We start from the raw sequence: 24,225 nt of genomic DNA, 5'->3' as shown, positions 1-24,225 counted from the left end.
GAAGCGATGACACATACAGCCTGTGAATGGGCCACTGAGAAGGAATACAGCCCTCAACTGAAGGTATGAAGTGATACCTACCCTTCACACTTAAATAAATTCAAAATAAAATTGAGATCTGGGGGAGGAGGAGGACTAATGGGATGAGTGTGATCATAACTTTTTCTATAGAAGGTAATCTGTAAATTGTACTCTTTGATCTATCATTTCCATATCTAAGGACCAATGCTTCAAAAACAGCCCTGTAAAAAAACAAAACAAAACAAAAAAACAAATGTTCACAAATAAGGGATTGGCTAAATTCTGGTACATTCATACAAGAGAGTAATATGTAGGCATGAAAAAGAATGAGTTAAGGCAGTAAGTTCTGATGGTAAGGCAATTCAAAATAAATGAAAATATACAAAACAAGTTATAATGCTATTTTTAAAAATTTGCTTTGGCTGGCCTGAAAAACACACACACTGTATGTATGTATGTATGTATGTATGCATACCAGGTTGACCTTGAATTTACAGCAATCCTCCTGCCTAAGATTTCTGAATGCTGGAATTACATGCATGAGCCACCCAGTTTGGTTCCATTACTTATGTGGCATGACACTAATACTTGAAACTTATAAAGTACAAGATGTTTCAAGTACTAAACATCTTAAAACATGTGTAAACAGCATGCACAAATATGCATAAAGTACTAAAAGACATGCACCAAATACATTCCATAAGGACAAAAGAGTTTGGATGAAATTTCTAATTCTACAGTTAAAAGCGCCCCTTCATCCTCCCTGCAAAAGAAATGTAAACAGGGCGCGGTGCGCACCAGCAGTTCCAACTATTTCATAAGTGAGGAGAATCACTTGAGTCCAAAGAGTTTGAAGCCAGACTGTGCAACATGGTTAAAGATTTTGTCCCTCATAAAGTTTTTCTACACTGAATATATATATTAAATCTCTAATAATAAAAATAAAGCTGGACATAGGGGCACATGCCTTTAATTCCAGTATTTAGGAGGCAGAGGCAGACAGATCTTTGTGAGATCTACAAAGCAAGTTCCAGGCCAGCTGGGGCTACAGAGAAACCCTGTCTCAAAAATAAATAAAAATTAAAAAATCAAAGGTTTGTTAGACTTCTTAGAGGATCGAGCACTGATAATGCTGTTCATTATATAAAATTTGTCCTCTCAACTTCTGCAAGCACTTATGTGATATAGCACTTTCTATATGGCCCCTATTCCTAGCTTAGCTCTACCCTGAGGGAGGGAAGACTAGATGCTGGTTTAAAAGGAAATGAGTCTGTTTCTGGAGTGAATACATATCTGGTCAGGAATACTCAATTTATTTGAATGGGGCTATTAGACAAAGGGATCCTTCTCAACAACTGCCAAGGTCAACAGACTCAGAACTTCAAAATAAGCATGATTATACTAGCCCATCCCCCTGAATTTACAGAGGTGGCCCATAGGTGATCGCCGAGTCTTTACTAAATGAGAGGACCAAGGACAAGCAGGTAGATCAAGAGCTGCTGTAAGAACAAGTATAAAGTACCTACAAGAAGGGCTAGCAATGGGGAATGTGCATGCCCAGAGGAGCTTGCTGAGGACTGGTGATAGCCTGCTTTCCAAAGGTACCTAGGCCTGGGAGTCCTGCACAGGACCCTTGGCTGGGGGGGGGGCTTTAATGGAACCCAACCTTGGGTCTTGAAGTAGGAGACCAGCTGAGTCGCACTTTGGCAAGTACAGTATGTGCCAGTGCCTCCCCGTGAGGCATTCGGAAATCGGCCGTAAGGCACAAACTGTACTGTCCAGGGCAGCTGCCTTTCCACAGCGAGTCCGAAGAGGGCCAACATTGGCATCCAGCTGTTCCATGGCATCGAAGTCAGCACTTCCCATGCCCACAATGATCACAGACATGGGTAGCTTTGAAGCTTGCACAACAGCCTCATGTGTGGCCTTCACATCTATCACAGCTCCATCAGTCAAGAGCAGCAGCACGAAGTATTGCAAAGTAGTCCTTTGCTGTGCAGCCTGGGCTGCAAATCTGGTCACGTGTTTGATGATCGGTGCAAAGTTGTTGGGTCAGTAGAGGAGAACTTGGGGGTGATGCTTGTTGGTAGGCATCCACAATGCTCTGGATGCCTGCACAATAGGGATCATTGGGATTGAAGTTCAAGACAAATTAATGTGTAATCTGCCAACCTACCCCAAGTCCAAATGCTGGAAACAGCTTGTACTAGTCATAGTCCTGAACTACGCTGCCCACACTCCATAGTGTTGTCAGGTACTACTCGTTGACTCCTGTAGGACTCAGTGCGGGGAGTCAGGTGAAAATGGGTCTCCATTAGAGTCACTGATGTCCGTACCCACAGTGAAGTTGCTTTGGCAACCTCCCATCACATAGTCAGGAAGGAATACTTTTTTCTAACCTGCAAGTCTTGGCACAGATAGTTCCAAAGTTCTTGTAGCTTTTCTTTTTCTGCTGAGTCCCAGGGTGGATACATTCAAATTCAGCTGGGACTGCTTGCAGACCGGCAAGGTGGTGTGGAAGGTACCAATGAGATCATGTGATCCGTCGATGTAATAGTCAGTGGCGTACCTGGATGAGTATGCTGGGGTCCCCACGACAGAAATGAAGAAGAGGAACGGAGAAGTGCTTCCACGTAGGGCTCAGGTTCTTGATCACCACAGATCTGTATGTCAGGTGCCACTTCCCATCACCTTGGCAGAAGAACTCCAGAAATGGATCCGATTTTTCCCAGGAAGTCCTTCTTCTCTAGGTTTCTAGCCTCCACCTCCATGGTTACAATACGACTGTCCTTCAACTGCTAGCTGAGACCATGACAGTTCCCTGCCCAGCAGGTTTTCCAGACTTCAACATCAAGGGGAGAGTCAGTGTTTGGCAGAACACAGTCTGACCCCAGGAACACTCAGCTCCTCCCAGTAAGTTCTAGATTCCAAAACGTAGCTTCTGGACTGTCTTGAAGTGGTACTCAATCTGCAGGGTCTTGGAGAACTCAGGGCTTGAGCAGTTCCGAACCCGCTGAATCCGGCAAAACTCAGCCCAGGTGCCCCCTCCTACATCCTGTAAAAGGATGCAGAATGGCTCAGATTTGGAGCCAATGTCCTTATCAATGAGATGGTCACAGGAATTGGGACAACTGAGCCAAAGTCACATAGTGGGCCAACTGTGAGAGCTTGTGCGGCACCAGGACCCAGGCCCGAGTTGTGTCCACTCCCCTTGCCCCCCTCTACCCCGAGAGAATGCCTCTGCCTCAGCCCTAAAGGCTTGCTTCCCCGTGCCTTCAGCTGCTTCACAAAGTGGCTGCCCACCCCTCTTTTTACTTTTTTATGTGTATGAGTATATTGTCTGCATGCATGTAAGTGTATCCCTGTCATGCAATGCTGGCAGAGGTCAGAAGAGGGCTTTGGAACCCCTGGAACTGGAGTTATGGGGTGGTTGTTAGCTGCCATGTGGGTGCTGGGAACTGAACCTGGGTTATCTGCAAAAGCAGTCAGTGCTTTTAACCTGAGCCTTCTTTCCAGTCCCAGTCATAGGTTCCTTGAAAATTTCTGATAAGAAAATTTGACTAACATGGGTCTACTGATTAATACATGCTTTGTCCCTCCATAAAGAAGTGTTTTATTTACTCTAACATTACTAGTACTATAAACTGAAAAAGATAATAGGTAATGATCTTTAATTTAATTTAAATGCATATACTGTATACTCTTGGCAGAATATGATCTTGACATTCTTCTTACCCAATGGTGAGACAAATATCTCCTTTAGTTGAACTTTTGTGATTCAGCCAGTAAAGGCATTATAAGGGATGCCATATGATATCTGAGAGAATGCTGCAGGCATACTTCATCTTTGCAATCTTGAGATTGGTCTGAGAATGGAACCATCACATTGTAAGGAAGTTGAGGCAGCCTGAGGAGAACTGACCCCAACTCCACTTCTGTTTTCTAGCTGATAACTAGTTTGAGGTGAGACAAGCCCAGTAAGAGCAGATTTCCCTGCCCTCAGTTTTACCTTCCAAGCTGATACCACATGGAAGAGAGATGTCTCTATCTGACTCTGAATTCATAGCAGATTCCTGAGCAAAATAAATACAGGTTGAGCATCCTTAGTATGAAAACTCAGAATCTGAAATGCTCAGAAATATTTGAGCACTGACATGAAGGTACAAGCGGGAAATCCAGCTATTCCGAGTGGGTAGCTAAGATAGTGGTACCTTTGCTGTTTGATGATTCTGTGTTTAGAAACTGTTTCATGCACGGAATTCTTAAAATGTTGTTTAAAGTTACCTTCAACTATGTGCATAGGGTGGATATGAAATGTAGGTGAATTTCATATTCAGGTTTGGGTCCTAGCCCCAAGATAACTCATTGAAAAAATGCAAATATTGTACAATCTGAAAAATATATAAAGTGATAAACTTTTGTTCCCACACATACCAGGTAAAGGATATCCATCTTGTAATTATTATTGATTTAAAATGTGTGTGTGTGTGTGTGTGTGTGTATGTGTGTGAGTGTGTGTGATGTATACAGGTGCCCACAGAGGCTAGAAGGGAGTTTGGCTCCCTGAAACTGGAATTACAGGCAGTTTTGGGCCACCTGACATTCGTGCTGGAAACCAAACTAGGGTCCTGAAAGGGCAGTAAGAACTCTTCTGAGTCATCTCTCCAGCCCATAAAACATTATATTTGAAACAATGATGAATCCTACTGTCATTCTTCTGGATCCTGCTGCATGTGTAGACCATCTTGAAAAATTACCCCACCTTCTGGACCCATCCCCAGAGATTCTGACATCACTGGTGTAAAGTAGCTTAAACACTAGTAGTTTTTGAAGACTCTCTACATTGAGCAAGGTTGGGAGCTGAGGACCCAACTCAGTGCCTCTTGCAAACTAGATAAGTTCTGTATGTGCTACCAGCTACAGTCTCTGGTCCATAAAGAAAGCAGCTAACAAGGAGCCATATTGCATCCCACACCCACAAGAAGTGGCAGAAATAGCTCAATAAACACTCTTAAGAGCAGACCACTTCTCTTCATCTCCTCTTCCTCAGGAGGGTTCTGGGAAGGAAGACTGGCCTTGAGGAAGGGAAAGATTAGTGAGATCAGGTTTTTTTTCTTCTCCTCTTTATGGGTGAGTGGGAATGCTTCCTGTTCCATGTCTGAGCAAGGGTAGGGAAAGGTAAGGTAAGGGAGGCTTTCACAGGCCTCTGGGAAAGATGGGAGCCTGCAAGAAGGGGCAATGACAAGTGGTTCTTCCATGCTGAGGAACTTTGGAAGGTGCCACTGCTGTTGGATCTCCCCCAGATCCAAGTATCCCCAGGAAACCTGGTACATGGAGCCAGCTTTGTTGAGAGTCCTGAACCAGGTACTTCTAGGAAGGGAGCAAAGACAACAGGGGAGACAGCATGCTAGCTGCTATCCCACTGAGGAAAGAGACACCATCCTTCCTTCTCATCCTAACCTTAATATTCCACTTTGTGCACCCCATCCCCATCCACATATCATGCAGTTGAGGTTCACTAAAGACAGGAGGAAAAAAGATTTTAGTGGAACTCTTATGGATGAGATTTTTAAACTGGGGGGAAGTTTGAAATAGACTTAAGGTGTTAAGGTCCAGAACAGAGGCTCTGGTACAGCCCAACTGAAAGCAGGACTAGAAAAAAAGAAAATTCTTACTGTCTATGATCTCCTGAGAAAAGGCCACTATACACACCAGTTGTGCATGTACTTTGTCCCTCCACCAGGCTGCAGTCCTTGATGGCAGGGAATGGGTCTAATCCTGTTGAATTACCCAGAGGCCAACCCCATGGTGGACATGAAACAGAGTCTGTATCCACATGGGCTATCTGAGGATGAATTCTTGAACATACTCTGCTTATGCCCAGATAGCCTTTACCTTCTGCTTAGCCAGCTGTGGGTACAGTCTTTGGTTTAAGCTAACGATTTAGTTGTGGAAAACATACACATTCTCCACTAAAGTATTTTACAGAATCTGGACACTGTGGTCTTCGCAGCAGCACGCTCTTATATGATTTTGGAAGGTTACATTTGAGTCTGAGGCTGGATATCTCAGACCACAGACAAGTATTCCCTAGCCATAAGCTTTGATGCTCCTTGGAAACCAGTGATAAAACATGAGACCCATGGACCTCAGGTGTGTTAATATTGATCATCAATAAAAAGACCTAGAGGACTTTATTAGTATCTTTAGTCAATCAATCTTTCTTCACCTAGAAGGCTGAGAGCATCTAAAGGTGGAAAAGTGTTTGGTGAATATACATGGCAACAACACACCTTAAAATCATTGTGCTGTGGCTTTAATTTAAATATGAAACATTCTGAGATAGTCTGTTGCCTCATTCTCCCGTATCGTCTATTCTGAGGATCTGGAGGTCCCTTGTAAATAAGATGGAGGACTTGTATACTCTGACCTCCTAAACCAAGAGGAGAAGCAAAAATGCTCTGTTTAGTGTTGAGGTGACTGGTGCCAACTTGCCCTTTATTTACACTATAGAATTATAATGAATAATCTGAAATGAAGCTGGACAAGGAGGATTGCCAAGAGGGACAAGGCCATAATCTAGTAATTTGATAGGTAAATATACTAGTTGTTGCTTTCTGTGGAAAACACTCTTCAGACGCCTTCATTCTATAGCCACCTTTTTATATACAAATGTTTATTTTTATTGTACATTGCCCTACAGTCTTTTTCACATTTTCATATTTCAAGGTTATGAATCATTATACTTATGTAAATTTGTCATTATTTTTTATTTCATATGAAGCATAAATGTCTTCTTCATGTTATTGTAGTTTTCATATCCACAATTAAAAATATTTTTTATTTATTAAATCTTAAGTGTATGAGGGTATTGCCTGCATGTATGTAAGTGCACTTGTGTCATGCGATGCCCACAGAGGTCAGAAGAGACATCAAATTCCCCTGGAGCTGGAGTTATGTGTACTTGTTAACTACCATATGGGTGCTGGGATTGAACCCAGGTCCTCTGCAGGAGAAGCCAGTGCTCTTAGCCATCGAAGAGTCTCTCCAGCCACTTTTATGTGTATGAGTGTTTTGCCTGCATGTAAGTGCACCATACAAAGCTCACAGAAGCCAGAAGAGGGTGTTAGGTCCCCTGGAGCTGGAGTTACAGTTAATTGTTAGCTGCCACGTGGGTACTGGGAACCAAACCCAGATCCTTTGTAAGAGCAGCCAGTGCTCTTACCCACTGAGTCATCTCTCCAGCCCCATATCCATAATTTTTTTAATGACCCAAAAGCATTTCATTAGGTAAGGGTAATCTAATGTAAGAATGTAGATTTGCTTCCTTTTCTGCTATTAAGAATGTATTTTTGTGGGGCTGGTGACAGTTAAGAACACTGGCTGCTCTTGCAGAGGCCCCGGGTTTGGTTCTCAGCACCCACATATCAGCTAACATTCCTTAACCCCAGTTCCAGGGGATCTGATGCCTCTTCTGGCTTCTGTAGGCATTGTACACACATAGTGCACTTACATACATGTAGGCAAAACACTCATACACATAAAATAAATTAATAAATACATTTTAAACAAGCGATTCTTTAAAATGTATTTTTGAGAACTACCTTTTTATTATTTTGTGCTATTTTAAGAGTAGACTTTTCAAGAGTGAAGTTTAGGGGCACAATGTGTGAAGATTTTTTTTCAGTTTTAGATAAAATTTCCAAATGTGTTTCTAAAATGCACAATTTCCTAATATGCAATTTCTTTCTCTTATTTTTACAGGCTCTCACTATGTTGGTCAGATTGACTTGTAATTTACGTTCCTCTGGCCTCAGCATCTGAAATGCTGGGATTACAGGTATGTTCCAACACACCTGCCTACAATCTTCTTTTTATGGTCTTATGTACGTCACCTTTTATTTACTGAGAAAAGCGTAGAAAATGGTTAATTTGATAATATTCACGATAATTTCCTCAGGGATGGTCCAAAAATAAAAGTGGAATTTATTATTATTTTTTATTAGAAAAAAGCAAAGGTGCTGGGCGTGGCGGCGCACGCCTGTAGTCCCAGCATTTGGGAGGCAGAGGCAGGCGGATCTCTGTGAGTTCAAGGCCAGCCTGGTCTACATAGTGAGTTCCAGGTCAGCTGGGGCTACAGGGAAACTCTGTCTCAAAAAGACCAAAAAAAAAAAAAAGCAAAGGTAGAGAAATTTGGTACATGGTATCACTTTTGTGGGAGAGGGACTTGTGGAGAACTGGAGGTTAATGTACTTAACAAATAAATCCTTTGCCTAAAAATAAGGCAGAGATGACCTGATGGTGAATGGTATAAAGTCACTTTCCTAACATTATGTACAAGATTTCAAACTCTTTTTCCCTACTCTGTTTGTCCTAAGCAGCAAGTTAATGGGGATACTTGCATGTGACTGACAGGAGACAGACCATTTTGTCACCTGCTCAGCACATACTCATTTAGGCTTTAGTTTTTAATACATGTGTTTTCCCTTGGTGACACCATGTCTTTTTTTGTGTGTCCTTCTCTTCATTGTAATCATGATGAACACAAATGTTATGGACATAGCATTTTTTTTTTCATTTGAATCTCTCTTTTAGTCTTTGAATTGTAAACTGATGCTCTTCCTGAAGGAGGACTGTGTTACAAAAGAATGGAAATTTTCAGATGATGTTTAGTACATAATAGTTTTAAGAGGCTTCATATTTGCAAGAGACAAATTAAGCAGTCTGCCCTCGTATGTAGACATCTGTTACACAAAATCACCGTTAATGATAACACCGGGATCTCCTTTGTGGCTGAATTTCTTCCAGCTGCACCTACCCATAAAAGGTGCCAGCAAAGACGCTGCCATGTTCAGAATGATTTGGGAAAATGGCACATAAACTCAAAGTGAATCTTTGTTAACATTTGAAATCAGAGCCTTATCAATCATGGTGAAAGAACAGCTTATAACCTCCTCACAATCAACTCTTCATTTTAGATTGGTGACGCAGAAGAAAGCCATACCCAAGAAAAAGCCTTACGGTGCTCACTTGCAAAGGGACCAACACAGCCATAGATCTGTCAGTTATAAGCTCTCCTTCTAAGCTTTCCTTCACATAGTATTTCTACCTGCATTAACAGATCTGTTACTAAATAGTAAAAATCCTACAAAATCCCTGGGACTGGTAGCTGTGGGTATACTTTGATTTGATGAAATGTCATTATTTACTTTGATTAAACATTAATATTATTAAGTGAAAACCATCAGAAAACTAGTAGAAGAGCTTGCTCTTTCTCCTTAACATTAAACTGTGTGAATTCTTTCACAATTTGGTTGTGGAATACATTCTGCTATGTTCTTTAATGTTCTTGTTGTTAGTGTATAACATAGGGCGTTGTGCATGCTAGGCAAGTGTTCTACCACTGAGCTAACATTCCCAAACGAGTCTTCTCTGTGTTCTTTTGTGGATGTGTATTTTATAGTATGTCAATCAACTCACTCAGTACCTATTCCTGTACCTATTGTGTTTTAGGCTTGGTGCTAGATGCCAAGGATATGTTAAGAAATAAAGTTCATATTCCCAGATTGTTTTACTTTAATCTCAGCACTCAGGTGGCAGAGGCAGGCATATCTCTGTGAGATTGAGGCCAGCTTGGTCTACATAGTGAGTTCCAGCTACAGGGAGACCCTGTCTCAAAAAACAACAAAAAATGCTTTTAAGATTTATTTTACTTTTAATTCTGTTTATGTGTGTTGTATGGGTATGTGCATGTGAGTGCAGGTGCCCAGTAAGACCAAAAGAAGGCATTGCGTTTCCTAAATCTGGAGTTACTGATGGTTGTGAGCTGCTTGACTCTGGTCCTCTATAAGGGCAGCAAATGCTCTTAACCACTGAGCCATCACTCCAGGACTGACTGATATTCATCTTGACACAATACCAAATCCATCATAATTTCTAAACTTCTGAAAAATCTCTTGAAGCATAAGGAAATCAATATACTCAGCTTTCCCATCTGTGCTAAGATTTCCCCAGAATATGAGTTTAACCTGGGATTTTTCAGAGAATCCTTATGGGTAAGACAGTTTTGTGTTGCTATAAGACACCTGAGATCATCAACTTAGAAAGAGCAGGTTTGGTTTCCTTTCCAGTTTGGAGTTTCCAGTCTGTGATTGGTTGGCTCCAAGGATTTTGTGGCATGGCAGCACATCATGGTGAAACTGAGAAGTGGACTGAAACTACTCACCTCCAGGTTAGGAAGCAGAGGACAGTAAGGGGGAAGGGCCAGCATCCTACTACCTCCTTTGAGAGCAATGCCTCTAGTGACCTGAACCCCTTCTACTAGGCCTCACTTCTTACAAATCCCACCACTTTCCAATAGTGCCAAGCTGAGGACCAAGGCTTTAACACATGGATCTTTGGGGGGCATTCCAGACCCAAACTCTAGCTCCAAAGAATGTTTATAAAATCTTATATGTTCATGCATATGTTGAAGAAGAACCCAGACCTCAGGAAGCTGAGGACCACTGGTCAAGATGGCCCTAAGTTGAGTTCTAGCTATAAAACTAGTTCTCCAGTCCTTAATGTAGTTAGCAGTTTTCTGTTCAAATATTTTTAGTATTAATGTTTATTTTTGTATTTTAAAAGTCTTTATTTTTATGTGTACAAGTGTTTTGCCTGTATGTATGTGTACCATGTGTGTGCCAAGTACCCACAGAGGCCAGAAGAGGGCATTGGGTCCCCTGGAACTGGAGTTGCAGAGGGTCGTGAGCTGCCATGTGGGTGCTGGGAACTGAACCTAAATCCTTTATAAGAGCAACAGGTGCTTTTAACCACTGAGCCATCTCTCCAGCCCTAATATTTTTGGATGTTTTAGAAAAATCTCATTGTGTGGCCCAGGCTGCCCTGGAACTCCCTCAATCCTCCTGCCTCAACCTCTTGAGTGAGTGCTAGGACTATAGGTGTGTACATCGACATCCTGCTGTAATTAGCAGGTTTTCAAATGAGGAACTTAATTGCTTATTGACTCATTTCTTTTCTTCATCATTACCAGGAACATATTGTCAAGACAATCCCATCTCTCTGGTAGATTGCATTGTATTATTCATCCTTTTCTTAATGTCCTTTGCCCTGGGATTTTACCGTGTAACTTTCCACACACTTTGCTTTGATTGGGTCAAAGGGATGGCAACAGACGAGAAAGAAGCAAAAGCTTGGCTGTTTCTTGTAAAATCTTGTCCCTTTTCCTCTACCAATGCCTTGAAAAGAACACATCTGGGACATCCAACCAATCTGGTGGGCTGAGCATCATAATGCAGAGGAGGGCTAAGTTACCCAAACCATGCCCAGACTGGACTGATTGGCACCTGGCATGTGAAGGCATTGAAATCAGCTATACTGCTCAGCCTATTAAAGATGTGTGAGCTGAGGAAAGGCTTATTGTTGCATGCTGCTGAGGGGTTTTTTGTTTTGATTTTTTTGTTTGTTTTTGTTTTCTTGTTTTTTTTTTTTCAAGGATGTTTATCGAGCAGTAGTTAGTTGATATGCCATACTGCTGTCATACTTTTTCAAAGATACTGAATTGGTGAGCTTAAAGTTAGGCTTATTTGTACCCAGTTTGGGTCCTGATTCAAAACAGAATCCCTAATTTCAAATTGTGTAAACATTCTAATCTACCCTGGTTGTTTATGCTCCTTACTGGCACCCAATCCCACTTTCTCTTCAAAACTGGCACAGCTGCCTGAAGAGGCCTAGTCCTAAAGGGCACCACTAGTGCAGAGGGTGAAATTTGCAACCATAATCTCATAATGCTGTATCTCAGCCTGACAGTGGAATATGCCCCAGCATCCTCCAGCACCAGCATGCTAATGAAGGGCATAAATCCCCCTCCAGAGCAGGGCATAAGCTGCAGAACCTTGTTAAATGGCTGTAATGAATGTAAACTGTAGCATAGCAGCTGAACCTTGGGATGCACTTAATTGCGTATCGGGTGGCTTTATCTTCAGCCCTGCCAGTTGCAGGAGGATTACTTGTCTTTGGTGAACTCAGTGGAGAGTCGAAAGTAAATTTGCTTAAACGATAGTAGACTTTAGAATAGGCGTAACAGAAGAGTCATAAATAACTACCAAGGAAAGTAAATCACACCTAGTATAAGTCTGCCCTTTGTTAACCAAGGACTGTTTTCTTAAAGAGGAAACCAGTCTCTTGATTTAGGCTTTTATTAAACTGTAAGTCATGAACAGAACAAATGGATTCTATTTAAAGAGGCATGTCAGTGTCCAGTGCCACAGAGAGTAAGAATGGCAGGATGTTGAAGCTGCATTTCTGTTGCCTCAAAGATGCTTTTCACTGCACAAAACTTCAAAGCCCAGGGATACTTGAGGTTGTAGAATTTAAGCTTCATGGACCCAAGTCCTCCAAACCCTGATTCTTCCCCCAATGAATAGAAATAATATAGGCTTGGTTCTTAATCAGCTTATACATTTTTTTCTTTAAAAATCTAAAAACATTTATTTTTATTTTTAATTATGTGTATGTCAGTGTATGGGTATGTGCATATGGGTGCAGGTGACCATGAAGGCCAGAGACATCAGATCCCCTGGAGCTGGAGTTACAGGCAGTTGTGAGCCATTCGATGTAGGTGCTGGGAATCAAACTTGAGTTCTCTGCGAAAGCAGTATGTGCTCTTATTCATTGAGCTATCTCTCCAGCTCCCTAAAACAACTTTTTTAGGCCAGTGAGATGGCTCAGTGAGTAAAGGCATTTACCACCAACACTGGCAATCTGAGTTTGAGCCTTGGGATCCACATGGAAAAAGAGAACAGGTCCTACAAGTTGTCCTCTGATCTCCTCAAATAAATAAATAAATAAATAAATAAATAAATAAATAAATTCTTTTTAAAATCTCAGGGCTGGGAAAGTAGCTCATTTGGCAGAATGCTTGTCAAAGTTCAAGTCCCAGTTATGGTTGTGCATGACTTCAATCCTAGGCAGGAAGATCAGAACTTCGAAGTCATCTGTGGCTATATGTGAGTTCAGCCTGGACTGTATGAGACCCTGCTTCAAGAAAATTTTTTTAAAGAAGTGACATAAAGAGATAGTACATGTTTTTGAAGATGATAGAAAAACAATGGAAATGAAGTCTTCACATGTGCTTTTTCTATAATTCATCAATTTACCTAAGTGGGATGTTTTGTTCTTTGTGATTCAAACTATCCAAAATAAATTGAAAATTGGGTAGTTCTTTGTATGGTTTGGTGTTTAAGATTTGTGAATACAGCATAAATACCCACAGGCTTTCTCAGTACAGTTAACAAGATAAATGTCCCAATTACTTGCCTAGCTTCAAGAGTGGAAAAAGAGCATCTTTCCCAAATATAGACAACCACAGACTTTTAAAAAGTATATCTCACTCTATTAATAATAAATCTGGGGACTGGAGAGATGGCTCAGTATTTAAGAGCACTGACTGCTCTTGCAGAGGACCCAGGTTTGATTCCCAGCACCCACATGACAACTAACAACCGTCTGTAACTCCAGTTCCAGGAGAATCCAACACCTTCTTCTGACCTCTGTAGGCACTGTACGACACAGGTGCACTTACACACATGTAGGCAGTATACTCATACACTAAAATAAAAACAATAAATGAAGTATTTTTAAAGTTTTTATTTATTATTTTTATTTCATGTGTATGTGTGTATTGCCTGTGTATAGGTAGGTGCACCCGTGTTGTGCAATGCCCATGGAGGACAGAAGAGGCTGTCAGATCCCCTGGAACTGGAGTTACGGACAGTTGGTAGCTGCCATATGGATGCTGGGATTCAAACCTGGGTTTTCTGCAAGACCAACTGGTGTTCTTAACTGCTGAGCCATCTCTCCAGCCCCATGAAGTATTTTTTTTTAAAGACAAATAATAAGTCTGTACTGTAGAGGGTAAATTTGTAGAGCTTCCCTGCCAGTTCTATACTGTATGCCTCCAAAATGAATTTCTCTTATATATTACTTTGGGGGGGAGGGGGAGAGGGAGGGAGAGAGGGAGGGAGGGAGGGAGGGAGGGAGAGAGACAGAGAGACAGACAGACAGAGAGAGAGAGAGAGAGAGAGAGAGAGAAACATGATTCCTGCAATCTTTCATATGTAAGTTGGAGTGAGAAACTGTAAATACTGATCCAAGTCAGGTCTGAGAATGAGGAAAGTCAATATTCTAAGGAAGGAAAATGAACGTCCCAAGTCAGACAGAAGCAAATTCATCCTCCTTCCACCTTCTTTTCTATGCTGTACCTTTACAGACTGATACCTACCACACTGGCGAGAGTGACCTTCTTACTCAGGATATAGATCCAAATGCTAATATTTTCTGTAAACACTCTCACAACACACCCAGAAATAATGGATATCTGTGCATCCCTTGGGCCAGTCAAACCTACACATGAAACTAACCACCACAGTAAACCACTGTCATTTGGAGTTTCCTGTCATTCCTTATTCCTGTGCCTTCATGATACTTCTGCAATGGAGGAGGAAGAAGAGAAGCAACAGTAGCAGCAGCAGCAAACTACCTCTTGGCACCTCTTCCGGCCCCTGGCACATGAGGGCTTGGTATAGTGAAAGAAAGCACCAGTAGTGCAGGGTCAGTATTACTTACATGCAGTGGCCCCAAGGCTGAATTTCAAATGGTGTCACAGAAAAATGAATGAAGCAATCCCATTTTCTTCCTGGTCATTTGGCAGATGATGTGTCTGCTCTGGAACTGCCATTCCCATTGGAAGTATCCCAGTACTTTTACTGAAAGACCCTTATCTGTTTCCTGTTTTTCAGATTTGTCCTTTTACTACCCCACTCCTTATTTGAGACATGGACTGCTGGACCTGCCACTTCTAGAAGGCCCAAGAGACTTCTATGCCACTTCCTTGGATTGGTTTGCCTTCTCCCCTTCCCCTCCTCTCCTCTCCCCTTCCCACCCCTTTCCTTTCCTTCTCTCCTCTTCCTCTCCTTCTCTTTCTTTTTCAATATTATTAACATACTAGGCATAATATTGTGTATAGCTCCATGAACATTTACATAAACAACACTAGACTCCCACTGGAGGTAATCACTACTCTGATTTCTGTCACCCCAGATTATTCATTGTTTTGAACATTCGTGTAAACAGAAATATACTGTGTGTGTGTGTGTACGTGTACTTCTATCCCGCATAATTATGAGATTCGCTCATGTTGTTCCTTACATTAGTACCCTATGCTTTTTATCTCCATATAGTATTTCATGTTACAAATCATCATAATTTGCTTAGCTATTCTTTCAATAATGAACATTTGGCATTTTTCTAGCATCTGGGTATCGTGAGTATGGTTGCTCTCAATGTGCCTGCATATGTATCTTAGTAAACACAAGTATTCATTTCCACCCACAAGTAGAATTACTGGGTCATTGGCTAAGATAGGCATTAAGTATCTTTACTGAACACTGCTAAGCAGTTGTCTGAAGTGGTTTTACCAACTTGACACTATGCCTAGCTGTGTCTGAAAGCCTACAGGGTCCACAGCCTCACATCTTGAGCTCCTGCTTTAAAATACAATCCAACTTTTGTGCTTTTCCATTTCCTCCCATCCTGGTTTACACACAAAACACACGCACACATACAAGACTCACAGAGACCACACAGGCATGAGAGTAGATATAGAATGGTTTAGAATACAGATTTTGTATATTTCAGTTTTAAATAATTATCCAAATTATACAACAAGTGTTTCCAGTAGTCACTTCAGGTGGTTTAACAACAAAAAATTGTTCTCTTCTTCCTAGGATTGAGTAACATTCATCACTTTAGTCTGGAGTCTTCTTTGCCTGCTTTCTAAGAATGACCTGGAGAAATCTACCTCATTTGTGAAGTGCTTTCATGCTCTGATCACCCTCTGCTCCATACACATACCAGCAAAAGTCGATATAAAAAGCAGAAATGAAAATGGTATAAGGCAAACACAAATGCTCTAGCAAAATACATATATGAAGAGAAAGAGAGAGGAAAAATTATGGATAAAAGTTAACTGTTGTTTATTATAGATCATAAATGTTTATTCTGTCACCCCTCAAGTCTATGGTTATACTACCCTGAATGTGCCCAATCTCAGCTGTTATTCCCTCTATTTTCTACAAGTAAAACATTTAATAATAAAAGATGAAATAATGAGTTAAATGAGCTATAATGAAGGAAGCATAAATAAAGCAAAAGTTAGTGAATATGGTAAAGAATTAATTGTAAATAGAAATTAAAAGTAATCTAATAAACATTCAATAGAAGGAGAATCAATGAATTGGAAACTAAAAGTAAGGAATTCACTCAGTTGTAGAACAGAGATAAAAAAAACTTTAATTAGATATGAGTGAAATATATATATTTATGAAAAATTAATTAAGCTGTAAATGATGGATTGAATGACTCCAGTTGTATACTGGACAAAACACAGAAGAGAAGAATGTGGTCATGGCAGAGAAATCTTTGGAGAGATGACAGTTTAAAATGTTCTAGAATTGAGAAAAGCCACATGTCCTTAAGTCTAAAAGGCACCTTCAAGTCCAAAGAAGACAAATAAAAATAGATCCACATCTAGACCCATCACTGAGAGACTGACTGGGAAAGGAAGTCTCACTGTGAAGAAAGAACAAGTGCATTAGTTTCCTTCCTGTTGCTATGTTAAAATACCCTGACAAAAAGAAACTTAGGGAAGATGGGGTTTATTGCGGCTTGCAGTTCCAGAGGGACAGAATCCATGGGGAAACCACAACAACAGGTAGGGAAAGCACAGCAGCAGGAGCAGGAAGCTGGCTAACCACATTTTCATCCACAGATAGGAAGCAGAGAGAGAATGGGAAGTAGGACCAGGCTGTTAAACCATAAACCCTTCCCTTAGTGACAGACTTCCTCCAGCAAGGCTTTACATCCTAAAGATTCCATAACCTTCCCCAATAGTGCCACCATCTGGGGACCAAGTATTCAAATACATGAGTCTATTGGGGGCGTTTCTCATTCAAACCACCACATTCCGCCTCCCCATAGGCTCATGACCATCTCATGGTGCAAAATGTATTTAGTCCAACTTCAGAGACTCATCATAGTTTTTTAACAGTCTGAACACTGTTCAAAAGTCCAAAGTCTCTTCTGAGACTCAAGGCAATCTCTTAACTGTGACCCCCTGTAAAATTAAAATGTGCAAAAACAAGACCAAAATCCAACAGGGCAAATACCAAATCCAGTTGCTCCATGTCCACTATCTGCAGCTTCAACTTCAAAGGGCTTAGATGGCTCTTGCCCTCCAGATTTACTGCTTGCAACATACGTTTCTGGTTCCACTATGTACAGTTTTCCTTGGCAGATGTCCTATAGCTCTGGTATCTCCATTATCCTGGGGTCTCTGTTGCAACCCAAGCTTCACCTTCACAGATTCTTCATGCAATGGCCTCTCAGGACCTCCTGAGGGACTCCAAACCATGTTGCCTGACCTTAGCAACTCTCTCTCAAACTGTGCAGGAAGAACATGTGCATTTTTCATGTCTCCAAAACCAGTACCACATGGACAACACTGCCATGTTTGGCTACGAGCTTCAGATGGACCCTGGCCCCCTTGGATCACAGTTGCCAGCTAATATATGGTGAAACTGGTGAAAAACTTCCTTGGGCAATTGATTTCCAAGAGTGGGAAACACTTTAGGCTTTCTTCTTTTACAAGTTGGAAGCTTAGATGTGTGATGTCTTGCCCTAGGGCAGCTTTCTTGTTTCTCCAATGAAGAGCAGTGACTTTTCTTTAATGACACTAATCTTTTTAACAATTATAGGCTCTTTTTTGGCACATGACGACTGCACTTTTAAGCTTCCTAGTACTCTTTATCTCTTCAAACTGCACGTTTTTTTATTTGCTCCTGCCCCACTCATTGTTCTTTTTCATTGTAGATCTGCATAAGAATATGCAGTAATAACCGCATCACAGACTTGATGTTATACTGTCTTGAAATTTCCTCTGACAAAGAAATTAGACTATTTTTAATTGAGTCTCAGGACATGGGCAGAATGAAGCATTCTTTGCCAAAATATCACATGAATGACCCCTAGCCCTGTTTCAAATAGAGTTCTTGTTCCCCTCAGAAAACTCACAAGCCAGGCTCATACATTTCTCTCAGCATTATCTTCCAAGCTCCCACTAGAATGGCAATAGCCAATAATGTTTGGTGGGTCTATGGAACCCCATTGTCCAACTCCAAAAGAGGTAACCCATTCCTGGCACTGGGCTTTTTATTTGCTAGCCTGTGTTATCTAGTAGGTGTATTGTCCCCATTATAGGGTAAGTCCATTTAAACTTTTTTTTTGGTCTTTTTTATGTATGTATATGTATATAATGTAGGAAGCTTCTATAATAGTAGATTTCTATGTGATTTTTTTCAAAAGGCATTTAGTGTTAGCCATCAGAGAAATACAAATCAAAACTATTTGATTTTCCCCCAGTCATATGGCTAAGATGAAAAAAAAATGCTGAGGTGAATGCAGAGAAAAGGGCACACTGATTCACTGCTTGATAGGAGTGCAAATCGGTAAGCCACTATGGAAATCAGTGTAGAGGTTCTTCAAAAAGCTAGAAATAGACCTACCACACAATCCAGTTATACCTCTTTACATCCTACTACAGGGATATTTTATCCATGTTCATTGCTGTTCTAGTCACAATAGTTAGGAAATGGAAACAACTTAGATTGCTAGCAACTGATGAATAGATAATGAAAATGTGGTACATTTACACAATGTAACATTGTTTTAAGAAAAGTTAACACAATAAAAGTTACGCTGTTAAAAAAATTAAACTATAAAATTTGCAGGTAAATGGATGGTACTAGAAACAATTATCCTAAGTGAGGTAACCCAGACCCCAAAAGACAAAGGTCGCATGTTTCCTCTCATTTGTGGATGCCAGATTTGAATTTTTAGATATATGTATTTTATTTAGAAAACCCATAGAGGTTAGGAAAGTAGTAGGGGGCCACGGGGTGGGGGTGCTTTCAAGGGAGGAGAGACAGAATGCTGTGATATAACAGGATAAAATGCCGTGATATAACAGAACAGGAAGGATTAAATGGAGTGGGGGATAGGAGAGCAAAGATAGAAGAGGGAGTATGGGGAGAGGTAAACTAACACTGAAGACCTACTGTATGTTTTAATATGGCAAGTACACAAATAGAAATTGAACAGGTATTGCAAGTAGCATCGATTACTTGAGTTGTAACTTTATTTTTAAAGAATGGGTATGTGGGTTTTTTTTTTTGGTTGGAGGGGTTTGGTCTTGTTTTGAGACAGGGTCTCCCTGTAGCCCCAGTTGGCCTGGAACTCACTGTGTAGACCAGGCTGGCCTCACCCTCACAAAGATTTGCCTGCCGCTGCCTCCTGAGTGCTGGGATCAAAGGCATGCACCACCACCACACCCGGTTTAGGGTATATATTTTTTAATAGAAAATATAACCTATTCTACAAATCAAAGGGAATAAGTTACCAAAAAGAATATTTTCCCCTTCCACTCTTTTGCCCAGCTCCCACATTTTTAAACCCATGGGAAATCACTCTTACTAGTGTTTTATGAGAATGTTTTATGTAAATGCAAACATATATGCTTATAAAACTCCTTATATGGTAGCACAATGGGGAACTTCTTGCATTTTTATATTTCGCCATCTGTCTTGGAGATTTTGCACATTATTCTAAAGGAGCTCTTTATTTTTTACTTTAAAGAAGTATAATATTCCATTTTAAGTCTACTATTATTCATCTAATTAGTGTCCTATTGATGGGTACCCTGGTTGCTCTTAACAACACTGCTACTCAGAACAAATGTACACATGTCATATGTAGCATATGGATGGTCAAGCAGGGTATGGTGGCACATAGCACTAGTCCCAACTATTTGGAAGACTGAAGTAGGAAGATTAGTAGTTTGAGACCAGCATGGGTCATGTATCAAAACCCTTCTCTCTCTCTCTCTCAAAAAAAAAAAAAAAAAAAGATTCTTGGTATCTGCCAAATGAATGTTTAGAAATCAGGAAATTGCTGGGCCAGAAGGCAGAGGACTTGATGATATAATAGGTGTTATTTATGCAAATTGCTAGGTTCTTGGTCTTTAGTGGGCCAAAGATCTTGTTACATAGAGAATAATTTTTGGAAAAAAATATTTGAATTCTTGCATTAAACTGTGTAATGGACTTGACTAGCAAGAACCCAATGGCTACCTGTGGGACAGGCAGCTCATCAGTTCAGCCAGTGTATTCTCTCCTCTGAGTGGAGCTCACATCAATGTAGTGAATTTTATGATACTGAGGGACCCCAGTCTCATTCTGCCTGACTTCTGTCCAATGGTATCTTGTTAACTGCAGCATTGCTGTGATTTACCTTGGCCTGAGTTGAAGGCAATTTAAATATCTAATGATCAGGTTGATTAAGCATGGTTCTAGCATTAAAAAAAGATTGTTGTGGGGCTGGAGAGATGGCTCAGCGGTTAAGAGCACTGACTGCTCTTGCAGAGGACCCGGGTTCAATTCCCAGTACCCACATGGTGGCTACGAACCATCCTTAACTCCAGTTCCAGGGGAACCTGAAGCCATCTTCTGATGTCTGCGGCATTGCATGACATGGGTGCACTCACAAACATGCAGGCAATACACTCATACACATAAAATGAAAATAATAAAATATTAAAAAAAAGATTGCTGTAAAAACGAGGGAGAACAAAAGACTAGAGAAATCACAGCAGAACAACAGAATACACAAGAATTGGGAGTCAGCTACAAATGGTGAACACACACAATGAAATATGTGAAGAAGAGGAGAGACAGGAAAGAAAAATGCTTGAAAAATAATGTTTGAGAACTTTCCACAAATTAACATCAGAAACTAAGCAGGAAGGCCCCAAGCATATTGTTTATCATTTCAAATTACATAAAAAGTCCTTTCTAGATGTTTTCTGATGGGTTTTGGGGAATCTCTTATTATAGTACATCATCTGGAAATAGGGATAGTTTGACCATTTTCTATTTCTTTGTTTTTTGGTTTTGTTTTAATATATGTTTTTATTGAATTTTTGTGCATGTCCTACAATACTTCTTGGTCATGCCATCTTTAAGCTGGAGAATCAGAGACACTGATGATGTGATGCAGTCTGCGCTCCAAATTCTGAGAACCTGGGCTTAGTGGTTTAGTCCTGGAATCCAAAGGGCAGAAAACCTAAAGAGTTCATGCATGAGGGCAAGAGAAAATTGATGCCCTGGTTCCAGAAAAAAGCAAATTCACCTGCTGGTCTCCTCCTCCTCTTCCTCCTCCTTCTCATAACATTTTATCTAGATGATTCTTCTTCCTCCTCCTCTTCCTCCTCCTCCTCCTCCTCCTCCTCCTCCTCCTCCTCCTCCTTCTTATTCTCCTCCTCCTCCTTCTCATCTGAGCCATCTGAGACCGGTAAGGACAGGCCTTGCTTAATCTATAGGCTTTAGTGCCAATCTTTTCAGAAAATACCCTAACAGTCTAGAAGGAAAAATTTTACAGATATTTGGCTATTCCTTAATCCAATCAAGTTAACAACTGAAATAAATAATTATAGACAATAAACAGAAACTAACAAATCCAATCTTTTCAGAAAATACCCTAACAGTCTAGAAGGAAAATTTTTACAGATATTTGGCTATTCCTTAATCCAATCAAGTTAACAACTGAAATCAATAATTATAGACAATAAACAGAAACTAACAAATATGGAAGATATTAACCCAATGATATCAGTCAACTCTTTGAATATTAATGTCCACATGTACCAGTTGAAAGAGATTTTCAGAGTAGATCAGGAAAAAAACACAACTTCTGTTATCTATAAGAAACCCACCTTAAATATAAAGGCACATGTAGATTAAAACTAAACGATGTGAAAAAGATGTATCATGCTAGCATTAACAAAAAGAAAGTGGTACTAGTTGGACTTCTTACATGGAAAGCTTAGGGATGCAAGATCAAGTATTTTCCAGGGAAAAGTCAGAAGCTTTATGACTTAGTAAGGTGGTATTGGAGGTCACATACATTGCTTCTGCTCCATTCTATCAAGGAAATTAGAGTCCATCTGACTCAAAGAGATAAGATGGGCCCCACCTTTTCACGGTCTGAATGTGTCCCCCAAATTTTGTCTATTGTAACAAAAACATCCCATATGGTGGTATTGAGGTAACATTTTTTAGGAGGCGACTAAGTCATGAGGGCTCTGTCCTATGGGATAGGATTGGTCCTTATAAGAGGGTTTGATGGGATTTGGTTTTTCCTACTCTTCTACTCTCCCACTTCACAAGTACATGGTGATTACCCCCTCTGGAGGATGCAGCAACAAGGTGCCATCTTGGAAGTATAGACAAGTCCTTCACCAGACACTAAATCTGAGAATATCTTCACCTTGAACTTTTCAGTTAGAACTGTGAGATACAAGTTTATGTTCTTTATAAATTGCCCATCCACAAGCTCCTTTACAAAAGTCCAAATTAAAGGAAATATAAAGGATTTTGGTCATAGTTAGGTTGCTACATGGGTTGGTTTTTGAAAACTGAATCCTGCTTCCACCACCTGTTTATTTCCCATGACAATTTCCTAGATAACCATATAGTTTGCTGTACTGGACATAGTCATGTGGTTCTTAAGCATTAGGATATCCAAATCTCATCAGGGAGCTTGTAAAATGTCCACATGCCCAAGCTCCTCTGCCCATGCATCTCTCTCACTGGTCTACTGACTGCCTGTATTCTGCACCCAGGTCGATCTGATACTTCTGTTTATAAGTTCTTTTTTCTTTTCACATGTGTGTGTGATGTGCATGTGTGTATGCATATTTATATATATGTGGGTGCATGTGCATGTGAATGTGCATACACATATGTATGCATGCATGTGGAGGCCTGAAACTGACAGTGGGCATCTTCTTTGATTTCTTGCCACTTTGTTCATTGAGGCAGGGTCTCTCAGTTAAAACCAGAGCTTGCCAATACAGCTAATCTAGCTAGCCAGCTTTCTTTGGGATCCCTATGTCTGTCTTGGAAGCCCTGGGATTTTAGTCAGGCTCCCACACCCATACAGCATTTTTTGTGGGTGCTGGGGGCCCAAATTCCAGTTCTCATACTTGTGTAGCAAGTTCTTTATCCACCAAGCAATATTTCCAGCCCTATTTTTTCTTTCTGTAATCGTTCCTTCCTTCATGTTCAAAATTGCATAACCTATTTTCATTCTTTTAGTTGGAGACCTAAAAATTCTGCCTTCCATATTTTCCTTAATAAAATATTTTACAAGGATGGGACTCTTAGACTAACCATGTTCCAGTAGATGGACCCACAATGAAGGACATTTGGAGACACAAATTAAACTCTACAGGATATATATGTGTGTGTGTGTGTGTGTGTGTATTGAATTGGGCAGGGGGTGGTGTGGGAGGAGGAAGGTACAGATGGGGAGGGGTTCTAAATGCCATTAAACTATATTGTATGAAAATCACAAAAATTCAATTAAAAATAAAAATAATTAAAAATCTGTTACAATCTGTGCTGGATGGCTTTAGTTTTCAAGCTGACAGCTGGTTAGAGGGAACCTCAGTTGAGGAATTAATTTCATTGGGCTGGCCTGTAGCCATGTCTGTGGGGCATTTTCTTGATTGTTGAGTGATGTGGGGTGGCCCAGAGCCCACTTGGGCAGCGCCGCCCCTGGGAAGATGGCCCTGTATTGTATAAGAAAGCAGCCTGAGCACGGGTGAGGGGAGCAAGCCAACAAGCAGCATCAAATCACCACCAAAGATGCACTTGTGGCCTGAAGAGATAGCTCAGCAGTTAAGAACACTGACTGGTTCTTGCAGAAGACCCAGGTTCGAATCTTAGCACCCACATGGCAGCTAACGACTGTCTGTAACTCCAGTTCCAGGGGATCCAACAGCCTTTTCTGTCCTCTGCAGGCATTGCACAACATGGGTGCACTTACCAACATGCAGGCAATACATGCCTACACATAAAATTAAAAATAATAAATAAAATTTTTTAAAAATGATGTACAACTGATAACATTCTTGAATATTCTTAGGAATGTGAAGTAAGGGAAACAATGAAAGGGGAGGATTTTTCCCAGAAGATAGGATCTTGGACACAACTGTCAGTATTAAAGAGGAGACTGGTTCCTGAAGGATGA

The 24,225-nt window shown here is 40.7% G+C and overlaps 1 pseudogene; it reads right to left on the bottom strand.

Annotated features, from left to right (window-relative positions):
* Positions 1-1,478: 1,478 nt before the first annotated feature.
* Positions 1,479-4,473, bottom strand: LOC103740728 (annotated as a pseudogene).
* Between the last annotated feature and the right edge of the window lie 19,752 nt (positions 4,474-24,225).

This window comes from Nannospalax galili, unplaced genomic scaffold (genome assembly GCF_000622305.1).
Source record: "Nannospalax galili isolate Female #2095 unplaced genomic scaffold, S.galili_v1.0 scaffold510, whole genome shotgun sequence".
Taxonomy (NCBI): Eukaryota; Metazoa; Chordata; class Mammalia; order Rodentia; family Spalacidae; genus Nannospalax; species Nannospalax galili.
This window is presented reverse-complemented; position numbering and strand designations above follow the sequence as displayed.